Source organism: Megascapheus bottae, chromosome 2, assembly GCF_031878675.1.
Source record: "Megascapheus bottae isolate mThoBot1 chromosome 2, mThoBot2.hap1, whole genome shotgun sequence".
Classification (NCBI taxonomy): Eukaryota; Metazoa; Chordata; class Mammalia; order Rodentia; family Geomyidae; genus Megascapheus; species Megascapheus bottae.
In genome coordinates, this window is record NC_143510.1 from 62676429 (window position 1) to 62692098 (window position 15670).

Sequence of the window (15670 nt, forward strand, 5' to 3'; positions counted from 1 at the left end):
ACAGTGACCCTTACTGTGTTTCATTATTTTTCATCACCTACCCATTCATATATTTTGACTAAATCGATCAGCATGCTGGCAACTGTGAAAGGTATGCTTTAATCAACTAGTCAAGGAAACACAATGCCAATGCATAGTTTCCGCTAATGTTTTTGCCACATTATCCTCCCAGACTCACAAAAACAGTTCTTCAGAATCACCTTCCCAGAAACAAGAAAGGAAAGGAATACTGCTAGAGCATACAGCATTCATGCAGCCAGTCACCCACTCAACGAGACTATTTATTGAATGTCAGCCATGTGCCAGATGCTGTGTGTGCTCAAAGCTGGTGATTGAGAACACCCTCACCCTCATGACATTTAAGAAAGGAAGACAGGAAGTAAAGAAAGACTTGACCACAACTATTCAAGTGGAAAAGAACTAGTGAGGGCTTAAAGGCAGGGAGAGACTAGACATAGAACACAAATGAAAAAGGACTCTTTTTTTCATATATTTTTATTGTAATTAATACAAGGGTTATATTATATTCACTAGATAGAAGGTACATTACTTCACAAACATTGATACCCTTTCTCATGTCTTGGTCCCCATTTCCCTCCCTCCATCCCCCCTGCTCATCTTGATTTCCCCCCTTCCCTCTCCTATTTCAAATACCCAATTAAGCATATATAAAATATATCAGATAACAAGGTGAAACATTGTAACAATATGAGATAACCAAAGGACAGCAAAAGAGATGAGAGATAGCATAGTACATTAAGGACAACAATCACTCATTATATTGCTTTTGTTTCTATATCCTAGAGTTCCTTTCATTTAGCGTCATACTGTATGGCCTTATGTATCTAGGTTTTGCTCTATTGCAAATCTTGCTAGGAGAGCCCAAGGTTTCTACTGATTATGACAAATGAGGGAAACCATTGAGCCTATGTTCCTTTGAGTCTGGCATACTTCACTTAATATGATTTTTTCTAAGTCTTTCCATCTCCTTACAAATGGGGCGATGTTGTTCTTTCTGACAGCAGCATAGAATTCCATTGTGTATAAATACCACATCTTGTTGATCCACTCATCAACTGAGGGGCATCTGGGTTGGTTCCATATCTTCGCTATGGTAAATAGTGCTGCAATGAACATCATTGTGCTAGTGGATTTAGTATGTCCTTGTTTCTGGACGATTGGGTAAATGCCAAGGAGTGGAATTGCTGGGTCATAGGGGAGTTCTATATTTAGTCTGAAAAAGGAGTATTTTTTTAGACTAGCAGTCAGGAAAGTTTATAGGTAGAAGTGATATTTCAGAATAAAGAAGGACTAACTACTGGAGGAAGAGTGGGTGCACATGAATATTGTGGACAAAGGTAAATGCATAGAAAATCTCTATGAAAAGAGATGGTGTAGGACCTACAGGATGGTTGGCATAACCAAAATGGAGAGAGTCAAGGGACAGATACTCAGGATAAGGACAGAGAGTTAGGCAGGCATTTGGTTTTCATCTAAGCGCCAATGACCATCCACTAGAGGATTTTAGGCAGTGCCAAGGAATTACCTAGGTCTGTTTGGAGAGAAACTCTTCTGCTGGATGGGGAATTCCTTGAGGGGGCCAGAAATAGAAGTAGGAAGTAGATAAGCTGGAAATCAATGAGGAATGAATGAATTTAAACTGGTAGATTTCTACAGGGTGATGGTCTTGAGCCAGCCACTTGACCTGCGGTATCTCGTGCATGTGTATCTCACTCAGGCTTAGAAAGGAGGAAAGGAAAGAAAGAAGGAAGGGAGGAAACTAGAAAGAATTGACAGAAACATACTTCTTGTATTAACTTCAGTATTAATTGGAGGAATACAACTATTCATGTTTTTACTGTAATATAGGCACAAAGAAGTTTAGAGAATGATAAACTTAAATCAAGTGAATTAGGGCTTAACCAACAGCTAATGGGGTCTTGCCTAGCACTATACATCAATATATACAAGAGATGCAATTTGTCAAAGCATCCACAGATTCTGTCATAATAAGATAGCACTTACCAAGTCCAGTTTAAACAAATTTTGTACCAAGTACTTCAAAATTTTCTCACAGCATTTTTAAGAGTAGATACTACCATTGTCTCCATTTCACAGTTGATTATAGATGGAAGAACTAAAGCAAAAAAGGTTGTTATTAACTTGTTATTTTACTCAGCTCAGAGGTAACAAAGCCAAGATACTAAGGCAGAATAGTTCTCAAACATGTACTTTTGACTAAGTTAGCTAACTCTTCAGAGAGTATCTTTGAAACCCCTGGAGGAATCTTAGAGGAGAAAAAAAAATTTAGTATCAATGTATAGTTTAACTTACAACAAGAATGTTTTTATCTCTAAATTGAAGATCATCAAATAAAATTAAATATTCTGTTGGGGTAACTTGACAGGTAGGAGACATATCTCAACTCATGAGAAAAATGCTATTTTTTAATTATCTTGAAACCATTGTACATGTCAATTTATGAGTTCAATGCATCTTGATCAGTATCACCTCATTCCTCGTTGTCCCTCCTACCCCATCTATCCCATCTCTAACTATTCCCTCCACTTTTTTAGTTCAATTTAGGGAAATACAGCTTAAAGCCACAATGGCATGCCATTAGAGACCTGCCTAAATAATTAAAAATTTTAAAACAAAAACGATGCCAATTTTGGTGACAACAAATGTAAACAATATGAGCCTGGAATTTGGCTTAGTGGTAGAGCACTTGCCTAGCATGCATAAAGACCTGGGTTCTATTCCTCGGTACCACATACATAGAAAAAAAAGCCAGAAGTGGTGCTGTTGCTCAAGTGGAAGAGCTCTAACCTTGAGAAAACCCAAGGACAGTGCTCAGTCCCTGAGTTCAAGGCCCACAACTGGCAAAATAAAATGTAGATAGATGTGAAATATTTGTTTTCCCCACTCTACTTTGTGAGAGTGCAAATCAGTACAACTTCTTTCTCTTTCTTTCTTCCTTTTTTTCTTTCTTCCTTCCTTCCTTCCAATACTGTGAAATAAACTCAGAGCCTTGTACTTCTAATTTTCTTTTATCCTTAAAACTGGTACTCTAGCACTTGAACCAAACCTTCATTTCTGGCTTTTTGGTCACTCATTAGTGATAAGTTTCATGAACTTTTCTGTGCAGACTGCTTCAAACCAATATCCTCAAAACTCAGCCTCCTGCGTAGTTAGGATTACAGGTTTCATCCAACTAGTATAACCACTTTAGAGAACTATTTGACAATATCTGTCAAAATTGAGTATATGCACACATCAAGACCTAGCAATTCCATCCCCACATACATGATCAACTGAAATGTACACTGACATGTTATAGAAGGTAAGTTTGAGGATGATTATAGCAGCACTGTTCATAGTTGCACAAACCAAAAACAACTCAGTTGAGAGACAAATATATTGGGGCATCATCATAAAATGGAATTCTGTGTTGTACTGAGAATGACTAAGCTATTGCTAAGTGTGACACTTGAGTAAATTTATTGAATATAACAAGAGAAGAATCTCCCATACACAGAGAGAGAGAGAGAGAGAGAGAGAGAGAGAGAGAGAGAGAGAGAGAGAGAGAGAGAGAGAGAGAGAGAGAGAGAGAGAAGAAGAAGAAGAAGAAGAAGAAGAAGAAGAAGAAGAAGAAGAAGAAGAAGAAGGAGGAGGAGGAGGAGGAGGAGGAGGAGGAGGAGGAGGAGGAGGAGGAGGAGGAGGAGGAGAGGGAGGGAGGGAGGGAGGGAGGGAGGGAGGGAGGGAGAGGGAGAGGGGGAGAGAGAGAGAGGAGAGGGAGAGAGAGAGAAGAGAGAGAGGAGAGAGAGAGAGGGAGAATTCCATTTATAGAAAGATCAAAGACAAGTCTGGTGGGGTAGCTTAAGTAGTAGAGACTTCCTAGCAAGTATAAAGCCTTGAGTTCAAACCCCAGAACTGCAGAAAATAAACCAATAAACCAGGCAATAAGGCAATCTAATATAAAATTCTCAGTCAGGAACCGGGCTGTTGGACCCCGAGCGTAGCCTAGCGGTAGAGAGCTTACCTAGCATGCACGAAGCCCTGGGCTTGACTCCTCGGTACCACATACACAGAAAAGGCCAGAGATGATGCTGTGGCTCAAGTGACAGAGTACTAGCCTTGAGGAAAATGTGTCCAAGGACATTGCCCAGTACCTGAGTCCAAGCCCCCTGGACTGGTATAGAAACAAAAGGTAGAACCTGGATGCTTTTGGTATGAAGTAGTAAGTGAGAGGGAACTAGAAGGCCTCCGAAAGATGTTCTAGATTCATTTTAGTTTAAGCAGCATGTTCATAGTGAACGTGCTTCAGACTGGACATAGGATTTTTGTACTTTAAAGGATATATTGTTTTTGGAGTTAGAAACAATAACATAAGAAAATATGCAGAAATATCTATACTGTTATTCATATATCAGAAAATGTTGCTCAAGCTTGTACCTTTCTTTTAAAATTGACAAGAGAGCTTTTCTCTAGAAGCCTATTTGAAAAGTAATCAGTTAAAAACTGCTGGCATGACTCTAGCCTGGATTCATTGTTAACAAAAACACCTTGCAGAGAGCAACACTACAGAACCTCTCCAGACCCATTCAAAATCAATGGTACATGGAAGAGATGGGAATTGCTCTGAGCTTTTAAAGAAGAAAATATTCATCTTTGGCTACAGCAGAATAAAGTGTCCCAGCATTTGATGTTACCAGGGTTGTCTTCATTTGTTTAATAGTAACACTATGAGAAAGGGCCTCTTGCTCACTGGTTCCTGTTCCACACCTTAAATATGTATGGCTGGATGATCAGATGGTGGGTGGGCTATGTTATTTAGTATAGTCATCCCTCTCAAAACACATCCATAAAAATGATTTTTAGAAGCAATGTCGCAAAAGAAAGGCAGAAATGGAAGAGGAGGAACAGAGGAGGATAAAGGTACATGAAGAAGAGAGATAGAGCAGTACAAGTCTTTGTGCATAAGCCTGGGGATTGGAAGTGACCTTTCAATCACTGGGAATCTTTAAGGAGTCTCTAAGGAAAAATCATAGGATCAACAGAAGGTGGGTTCTACTTTGGGACTTTTCTAGATTTTCCAGAGCATTGATTTTTTAAAAAAGTGACCTGGGTAAGATCATCTCTGCAGTCATACAAGAGCTTTCCTAGAAGAGGGCTCAATCCACTGTGAGTAAATCCTGTATTGCAAGATTATATTAAGAACTGAAGTTTTCATATGGGGATAAGTGGCACTAATTATGAAAAATAAAAGCATGTCATGGAAGATAGTCACCTACACATACAATTTCCATGTGATGGTATTAAGTCTGGGGGTGATATGAAAAGAGGGCTAGCGAATCATAGACACTAGCATTGGGGTTTGGGAAGGGCATCTTGTGGGGCGGTATGTCACATGGCCTGAGTCTTGAAAGGTGAGTTAGAATCAATACTCTAGGCTGGTGAAGTAGTAGTCTGTCCCATGACAAAGCTTCTACGCAATGTAAAAAAAGGTAGGCTTCATTTAGAAGGTTGGAGAGTCATTAGGTTTTAAGTAGAGTGGTGATCTGGCTAATTCTGTGTTGTCATCTTTTTAAACATCTCTCTAGCTGTCATTGTGATGAGCAGGTCTGGAAAGACAAGACTGGTAGCAGCCAGCAACAGATTTGGGGGGTTATTTTGGATAACTGGTTTGGAGAAAATGAGGCCCAGCAACCAAAGAGTAAGGAGAGAAGAGGTCGGTAAGGTGAATGAGAGAAAGGAAGATGAATTTGAAGAAACAAATTATTCATGGAGCATCTTAGTTCTCACTGCTATAGCAATTTAGCATAGTCTATGTGGCTTTAACAAGAAACATTTAGTTCTAGAGGTTACAAAATCCATGATCAAGGTCCAAGATCAGACAGGGTCTGATTAGTTGGCTTTCTCATTGCATCCTCGCATGCTAACAACAGAGATCTCTCATATGTGGTTGTTTTATATTTGTTTTAATTTGGAGCTTTGGGGGTCATGTATTGGTTTGTATGGGTTCTTTTTCTTTTTATTCATTCATGGGGCTTGAACTCAGGGTCTGGGTGCTTTCCCTGAGCTCTTTTGCTCAGAGCTAGCACTGAATCCCTTTGAACCACAACACACTTACATTTTTCTGAATGACTAATTGGAGATAAGGGTCTCACAGGCTTTCCTGCCCTGGCTAGCTTTGAACTTCAATCCTCAGATCTCAACCTCCTGAGGCCCTACGATTATAGGTGTGAGCCACCAGTGCCCAGCTTGTTTGTCTTTTTTTTTTTTTCCAGTCCTGGGCTTGAGCTCAGCGTCTGAGCACTGTCCTTGGATTTTCTCACTTGAGCCTCAGCACCACTTCCGGCTTTTTTCTATATATGTGGTGCTGAGGAATTGAACCCCAGTCTTCGTGCATACTAGGCAAAGCATTCTACCACTAGGCCAAACTCCTGGCCCCTTGTTTGTTTTTTTTAAGACATGTTCATGCTACATAGACCAGGCTTACCTTGAACTCCTTGTAGCTCAGCCTTCTAAGTGTTGGGATCACAAGCATGTTCCACCATTCCTGACTTCTTCATCTGTTCATACAAAGACACTAATTCATCACTGTGTACACCTTCCTGCTCTAATTACTTTCCAAATTCCACATCTCTAAGCACTTCCCTTTGGGGAGTAGAAATGTTAAAATCTAAGTTTGAGAGGAACACAGCCATCTAATTCATAGCATGGAATAATGGACAGTAGCATATTAAAGGGTACAAGGACCCCTGGGGAAGGCTGAGGAGATAGGTTTGGGTAGAGTAATCAGGAAACAAAGGAGAATTCAAATGTTGGCAGATTTCATCTTCACTGCTTTGAAGTTATTTCCACGAAGTAAGGTGGGAGGGTCCCACAGGCATGAGGGAAGTGGTTGTTAATTAAGAGATTCGGGGCAACTAATAAAGATTGGCAACAGTTCCCATAGGAGTAAATTGAGCAATAACAAATAATAGGATTGTGCAGTAGTGTCAGGAAACCACAGAGACCATGCATTTATAGTCACTAATCTGTAGCTTTGTGATTTTTTTTTCCTTTCTAGTAGCACATGGTACCCTGGCCTCACACAGTCATAGAACAATTTACAGTGTTTTTCCAAAGCTGTGATTTTGCCAAAAGACTGAAATGAAAGATGAGGTCTCAGAAGTCCAGAGTGTTGGGGAGACAGAGAACCAGGTGACCAACCCATGAGCTGAGCAAAACTGTGAGGCAGAGATGAAGCTGTGGTAGTGCAAGTATCAAAGTCTGGCAGCTGAAATAGAGAACAGCTAAGAGGGAAAGATAGGAGTTCAAGTCACCCACACAAGAGTCTGTCAAACCAGACCTTAGGGGTGGGAAGCAGGTCATGGGGAAGTGATCATTTGGAAAATGGAGAAGATAATGTGTCCCAGAAAAAGATAATTGCACACATAAAGACAGAAATAGAAAGGGAAGCTCAAGAAGGTCCATGGAACTGGAAGGCATATTCTACAGAGGAAAGTGGCATGAGATCAAGATGGAAATAGATACATGAAGCCAGGTTCTGAAGAGCTCCAGGTGTATGGACAATTTCTTCAGAGGCCAAGAGCCACTTTCTATAACACTGAGCATGCCTAACAGGCTGGTGACATCTTAAAAACAGAGTGAATGATCCTTCCATTTTTTTTAGCATCACAGATAAAATAGTTTGATAAAGAAACTAAACTGTAAGGACAGAGAACAGCTGGGTAAAAACAATTGGTGTGTCTACTTCAATAACAGGAGAAAATGAGCTTGAAGAGAAGCTCTTGTTCATTCAATAAACATGTGCTATATGAATGAATAACATGAAAGTGAACAAAACTGAATACACACACACACACACACACACACACACAGACAACTCATCAGGTATCTGTGACTTATGCCTATTATTCTAGCTACTCAGGAGGCTGAGATCTAAATGTAATTCAAAGCCAGCCCGGGCAGGAAAATTCCATGAGACCTAAGCCCATAGTGGAAGTGTGGCTCAAATATTACAGCACTAATCTTGAGCACAAAAAGTTAAAGAACAATGCCCAGGCCCTGAGTTTAAGCCTCAGTACCAATATAACACAAAACAAACACAAGAACAAAAACCCTCATACCCTTATCTGAAGAACAAATTTGAACTAGAGATTCCTTCTAAATCTTAACATTGCAGCAACTGTTCATTTCTTACATGAACCCACAGCTAAGTGTGTAGAGCCTAAGTTGATCTTGATGTATGCCAGATCAGCTTTCCTCTTTTTGGCTTCTGAGATACCAACAGCCATCACTGAGGATGCGGTTGGGATCTGTGAGAGACAGTAAAGAAATAGAGAAATAAAAACAGAATAAAATCAAATTACACGGAGTTTCACTTAAAACAAAAATTGATTGAGTTCTGCCCAAAGTAGCTTGTTGTTTCCTGTGCCAGGAACTACTGTGCAGGCCCAGCAGGAAGGGTGCTTCGAAGTCGGATCACCTTACACCCTCGTTTTATGGTTCATTTCACTTATTTAATGCAATCCGAGAACCTGCAAAAGGAGCATGTTAGAGGGAGGGAATAGGCTTTTTGTCTGGTTTTGTGTTGTTTTGTTTTAAGTCTCTTAGAATCAAAACATTTGTTTTTACAAGGTTCTTTTTTAAAAATCCCAAAGAAACAAGACTTCTTGAGTTGCGTGGTAGAGACGTGTCTCTCTGTCACATAATGGAAGGCAAGACACAAAGTTGAGTTATGTCAGTTTCCTTTGCTGTCCCGTTACACATTATCTTAAACCTGAAGAATTACAGCCATGCCCATGAGTGGTTTAAATCATTCTGAATACCATCATTCAGAATCTTAGGGTCTCTTAATTTGATAGAGGTGCCTGGGGCGGGCAGGGGAGGAAGGGTGATGGGAATCGTTGATTCATTATGTCCAGCAGAGGAATGAATGCACTTCACTGTGAGACCTGGAAATGTGTGATTTGAACAGGAATCCGCCTCTCCTCACACACTATCTGTCTTCTTCCTCCAGAGACCTCAGTATGAACAACATCACTCAGCTCCTCCCGAATCCCCTGCACAGCCTCCGCTTCCTCGAGGAGTTGTGAGTATCTGTCCCTGAAGGTTTGATGTGTCCAGTCAACGCCAGACACATTCTTCTGTTTGTCTCCCTTACTTGCTGTGGGAACCAGATAAAACAAGGCAGGAAAACTGTCAACACCAGCAACTTTGGCACATGAGGAAACAGTTGGAAAGCCCACCTACACCCTGGGCTGGGGGAGGAATTGTTTATGATTCTGGAAATGAACTTATAAAAGAGTTTATCATGAGGCTACAACTGTCTAAGGTGAGACTGAGCCAAACAAATTAAAATTTTAAAACAAAGGTTGTTTTAAAAAAAACTGGAGAGCACTTTGGAAATAGTTTAGCAGCAGGATATTAAATGTTTGAATGCTAGTTCATGTTTATTAAAATAGCAAGTAAAACTATAATCAAAACCAAAAACTGATGCTTCGCTCAGCTTGGGACTTAAGAGAATGGAGCTCACATAGCACCAATACTTCTTGTCCTAATCATTTTTTAATTTACTATCTCTCTGCTTTTAAGTTGAGTTTCCTTCCTGATTTTAGCAGAAAGATATGAGGATCTATAACTGGGCTTTCCTAAATTCTCTATTAAAAATTAAAAAGGAAGAAGCTAAGATTAATGACATGCAGAGGAGACTTGATTAAGTCTGGGAATCACTTTCCAGAAGATGAAAAAGAACTGTTTAAACCGAAACTCTGTACTGAAGGAATCATTTGATCCTCAGAGCTGTAGGGTGAAGAAAGCGACGTATGATTGTACTATTACAGTCCTTGTGAAGGACATTTGGCACCAACAGTTGAGTAAATCCTCTGACTGTTGATTAAAGGAATTGTTTAGGCAATGACCTCTTTTGAAAATAGTTCCTTCGTAAAAATGAAAGACAGGCTCCAATCTGAAGAGCATTTCAATTGCTGATGCACCACAGAAACCATCATGGCAAAGGGAATGTTCCATTATAACCCGATTGAGCAGTATTCAACAGAATAATATTGTCAGATATCTCTATCTCTGTCTCTCCGTCTCTATCTCTGTTTCTCTACTTCTCTGTGTCTGTCTCTGTGTCTTTCAGTGCTAGCAATTGAACTCAGAGTTTCCAGCTTGCCAAACAAGTGCTCAGCAACTTGAGTTACACAGTCATATCCCTAATATGCTTTTTTAAATTTCATTTTTCAGGTAAGGTCTCAAGCTTTTGCCTGTTCAGCTTCAGATGTCAACCTTCTGACTAACTAAAATTGCAGATTCCTAACACCATGCCTGACTTGTTTTTGAGATAGACTATCATAACTTTTGCAAAAGCTGACCATAAAGTGTGATTTTCCTGTCTCCAAATCCTGAGCAACCGAATATTGTATTTCTTTTTGTAGACATTATATCTTTAATAATGATTTTACTGCCAGGCACTAGTTATACAGACCTATAATTCTAACTACTCAAGAGGCTGAGATTTGAAAATCGTGGTTGAAAGCCAGCCAGATCAAACAAATCTGAGAGATTTGATCTCCAATTAATCAGCAAAGAGCCAGAACTAGTCATGGCTCTAGTGGTAGAGCTATAATAAAAAAAAAAATGAAAACACAAGGCCCTGAGTTCAAGCCCAGTACCAGCACAAAATAAATAAATGCTAGTACTTTTACTACTGAAATGTTTTTAAATGTCAACTTTGTTTTCAGTGGTGTGGGAAGGGATCTTCAAATACTAAATCATTATAGTCTGGGCTTTTATCACTTAAGGAATGAATATCTACTCTAGGATCTCTTTTCTGCCTTCTCTTTTCTCTTAGGTCATTTCCAAAGCTAGGACTTAACCTTCTTAACACTGAGTCTAGGTCTGTCTTAGTTATGGCTGATATATAATAAATAATAAAATTTGGGGGCCAGGAGTTTGGCCTAGTGGTAGAGTGCTTGCTTAGCATGCACGAAGACCCGGGTTCAATTCCTTGGTACCCGGAAAAAGCCAGAAGTGGTGCTGAGGCTCAAGTGGTAGAGCTCTAGCTTTGAGAAAATCCAAGGACAGTGCTCAGGCCCTGAGCTCAAGCCCACGACTGGCAAAATAATAATAATAATAAATATTTTGATAAATAAACTGAGAAGGTCAGCTATGTGAAATGAGCTTCTGTTTGAGTTAGTTGCATTAGTTAATATTTTAATGATTATTCTAAGTCAATAACAAACTTCAGGATATTTTCCTAATTCATTCTATACAATTAATATGTCAAAGTGCCTATATTTACCCTGTAGTTCGAAGGGATGCATTTCCTATGCTTTTCACTTTAATTTCCTTCTAATATCCCATGGTGAAATCCTGCCCTCTCCCTCAACACACAACTGAATTAGACCACTGACTACATCAATAAGTAATTCTCTTCCACAAGGATGTGGTTTAATAGACTTTGTCCCTCTGTGACCCAGCTCACTCAAAATAGCTTCTCTTTCCCCATGAAGTGAATATTCTTATGCTTTGTTTTAAAGCCAGCTTGTCAAAAGATGTTTTAAATTACCACAAAAGAAAAAAGTGCAAGTTGAGATGGATGCCCCTGTAGCTCACACCTGTGATCCCAGCTATGTGAAAGGCTAATATTGGGATGGTTGCAGTTTCACACTAGCCTGCACAGCAAAGCTCATGAAACTCTGTGTCAACACAGAAAAGCTAGATATATTCACTCCAGTTACAGTGTAGTAACTAGAAGATTCAAAACCCAAGCCAGCACAGACAAAAAATAATGTTCTATATAGGAAATAATCTGAGGAAAAAGAGTAGATGTCTCAAGTAGCAGAGTGCCTACATAGCAAGCACGAAGTCCTAAGTTCAAATCCTAATATTGAAAAAAATGCAAGCAAGAGAAAAGGGCAGGAAAAACTGCCAGATGAAAACACAATTTATTATCTTACTTTATGTCTCTAGAAATTCCATCAAATATCTACACTCTAGAACTACAGAATTTCAGAATTAGAGGGGGCTCTTTTAAAACTATTATTCCATTTTCTCCTGTTCTGGAATTCCTTCAGCTGAGCTTGCTGACCTGCAAAATTTAAAATCAAGATTTCTTTCCCTTATATAATTCTGTGTTATATGTAAGCATTCATTTAATGGCAAAGGGGGAAGAATTCACTGGGCTTTGAAAAATGATAAAAATCTGTTTAGCTTATTTCTTTGTTCCCAAAGTTAAATTTGGGGTACAGAATTGTTGTTATTAAAAATACACTCCTAGCCTGGTACCTGTGGCTCACATCTGTAAACTTAGCTACTCAGGATGCTGAGATCTGAGGGTCACTGTTCAAAACCAGCCTAGGTAGGATAGTCCGTAAGACTCTTATCTCCAATTAATCACCAGGAAACTAGAAATGGAGCTGTGACTCAGGGTGGTAGAGCACAAGCCTTGAGCAAAAAAGCTTAAGAACAATGCCCAGGACCTGGGTTCAAACCCCATGATGGACAAAAGAAAAAGAAAAAGGAAAGAAAAGAAAAATCCCAGAGCCAGCACCTCAGGCTCATGTCTACAATCCCAGCTACTCAGCAGTGTGAAATAAGTCCAGGTCACAGTTCAGATTCATAATTACTTTCAGAGCCCACCCCTTAGAAACTAGGAGAAGGAGAAAAGTGTGGAGTTGCATGTTGCACATGATTCTGTGATTTCTTCTTTTCCTGATATACCTAGTGTAGGATTTTGTAAAGTCAAACTACTTGAAATGATAAGTTGGGTTGGGTTTAACAGGCATATATCTATGCTTTCACATCTGTGTCTGTAGAAGATAATGAGAAAAACAGAGTAAGAAAGAAGGTTAAAAAAATGGGCGTGAGTTTGGCCTAGTGGTTGAGTGCTTGCCTAGCATGCACGAAGACCTGGGTTCGATTCCTCTGTACCACATACATAGAAAAAAGCCAGCAGTGGTGCTGAGGCTCAAGTGGTAGAGCTCTAGCCTTGAGAAAGTCCAAGGACAGTGCTCAGGCCCTGAGCTCCAGCCCAGGACTGGCAAAAATAATAATAATAACCTGTGTAGCTATGGGGAAGAAATAAGATTCAGATTATGAATCCACTAACATCATATATTGCCTATGCAAGAAATACTCTCAGAATCTTTGAGGTATACAATTTTAACATGCTTACAACTTTTGTTAATATTTCTACTTATAAAAATATATACTTAAGCAACATACTTTATCTAATATTTATTTGAACTACAAATGGCCATGAATACAGCCAGAGATAGATGTCTAGAGGTGTGTGTGTGTGTGTGTGTGTGTGTGTGTGTGTGTGTGTGTGTGTGTGTGTGTGTATGAGAGGGAGAGAGAGAGAGAGAAAGAGAGACAGAGACAGACAGACAGAAAGACAGAAAGACGCACAGAGAGGCAGAAAGAGAGAGGTGACAATGAAGGCACTATTTGAAAATGTGAAGTCTTCCATTCAACTTCCTCAGCTCATCTTTATCATTTATTTCTTCGTACATTAAATAAAGGACAGCGACTGATACTATTGGTTAGAACATTGATTTTTTAAAAAATCACCCTAAATACATCATTCAAAATCGCTAATAATGAAGCCAAGTTACTATATTTCCCCCTAGTTTTAAAACCCAGAGTATTACTTCCCTAGTTTGCTTCATTCAACTATGCTATAAACTGTGTGGACCGCCATGATTCACCCCTCAGCCATCACTAAAGCTTAACAAAGGTTCCATAGTTCAAAATCTGATGAGAATCCATAAAGCCCCAGAGATACTTATGGAGTTAATGTTTAAAAAAAAACAAAAGAAAACATGTAACTCTGGATGACCATTTGGAACAAATATTTAAGAAGAGTAAAAACCATCGCAGTAAATGATCTCCCCCTCTTCCTCTTAAATCTAGAGTATTTACTCTCTTTGCCACATGTTTTGGTATTTGGGCCTTGATTATTACTTTTTATTTACTTTTTCATAACTCAGCAAGATGGCCAAGTGTGCACAGACCAATCTTTCTGCTAGGTGGGGGTGATATGCTAGCAAAAAGAGAAGGAATAAGATCTGGCAAGTTGTGTTATGGAGAGAAGAAGACATATCCAGAGTCCAGAATGTCCTGTCCTGGCTTTAGTTACCATTTACTGGTTGATCATCCAGGCCTTGGAAGACAATGAAAGAACCATTCAGTCATCCTGGATGTATCAAAGAATCAAATGATGTAATGTTACAAGAACTTTGGTAGACTACAATTCACAGCTTGAGTTGTTTTAATAAAATAACAACACCTTGAAGAGGATTCTAGCCTCTTTATTTCCTATTTCATGAATCCAATTTTGCAAAAACAAGAATTATTTTTAGCTCTGAACTTTAATGAATATAGGGGACGATTGCAGATCATATTTTTAACAACTGGAGCAACCATGTGCATTTGTCTCAAACGTACTTCCCACTGCTTTATTGATTTGATCCTTCTAAGAACTGCATGTTCTTGCTTTGTGGATAAATAAAAGATCTTACATTTGGCCCTTCTACGTGTGGCTCAGACTTCTGGAGCTAAGAGCAGATGGTGCCTGTGAATGGCATTGAGAAGTTAGAGTAAAGTTAAATTGTTATTCTGATTAAACCAAAGATGGAATGTGTTCTTTCCACTTTTAAAACTCTAAGTTAAAGGTATTTATTTCTGAGCGGCATTTTAAAAATCTTTCCAGATTTTAGTGCTATTGGAATTAAATACTCGATTCAGAAATGAAATCCAAGAAGCTCTGACGAAGTCTGTTTTCAAGTTACCATTGTTCCCTGGAATTATTTGCTCATATTATGGTAGGCCTCAAAGAATCTCTATAACAAATAGTAGATCTTTAATATTACAGACGACATTTGTAACGTGAGGTTACAAGTTAACTTCTTAAAAGCACACTCCTTGTTGTTACTGAAATTCCTAGAGCTCTCCTGCTGTCTTTTCAGGTTTTATATTTTTCCTGAAGATTCAGTGAAATGACAATGGGAGGAACTTTGGCAAATTACAACCTACATACTAATTTGTGCTCATAATATGAACATACCTTCATGCCACTAACAGTCTTCATTTCCCCTGGTCTAGTCTCTCGTTTTCATAACTGATTTCAAATACTACCTCCTAGAAACTGTTATTTCATGGTAATGATTTTGATTCTCTTCCAAATGATTATCTATTCAACTAGGTATAGACATTTAGATAACTGATATGATGGGTATGTACCTCTTGCCAAGGCACTATTTTGCAAAGGTCCTACCTCTCTGCCTCCCTTTCTTTTCTCTTCAATATCGCTTTTACCCTCTTTCTCAATTCCTATAAAATGTAGATGATCCCCAGATTTCTCATTTCTCCATTTAACCTTAGTGTGTCCTTTCTTGTGTGTGTGTGTGTGTGTGTGTGTGTGTGTGTGTGTGTGTGTGTGTGTGTACATGTATGATTACTGGGAACTGCTAGGAACCACATGTAGAACAACAGGTAACATAGACATCAATAGGGCTGGCATTGGTGGCTCATGTCTGTAATCCTAGCTACTCAGGAGGTGTAGCTACAGTTCAAAGCCAGTCCAGGCAGGAAAGCTCATGAGACTGCTGGTGGCTCATGACAGTAATCTTTCCGAGTCAGGAGGCTGAGA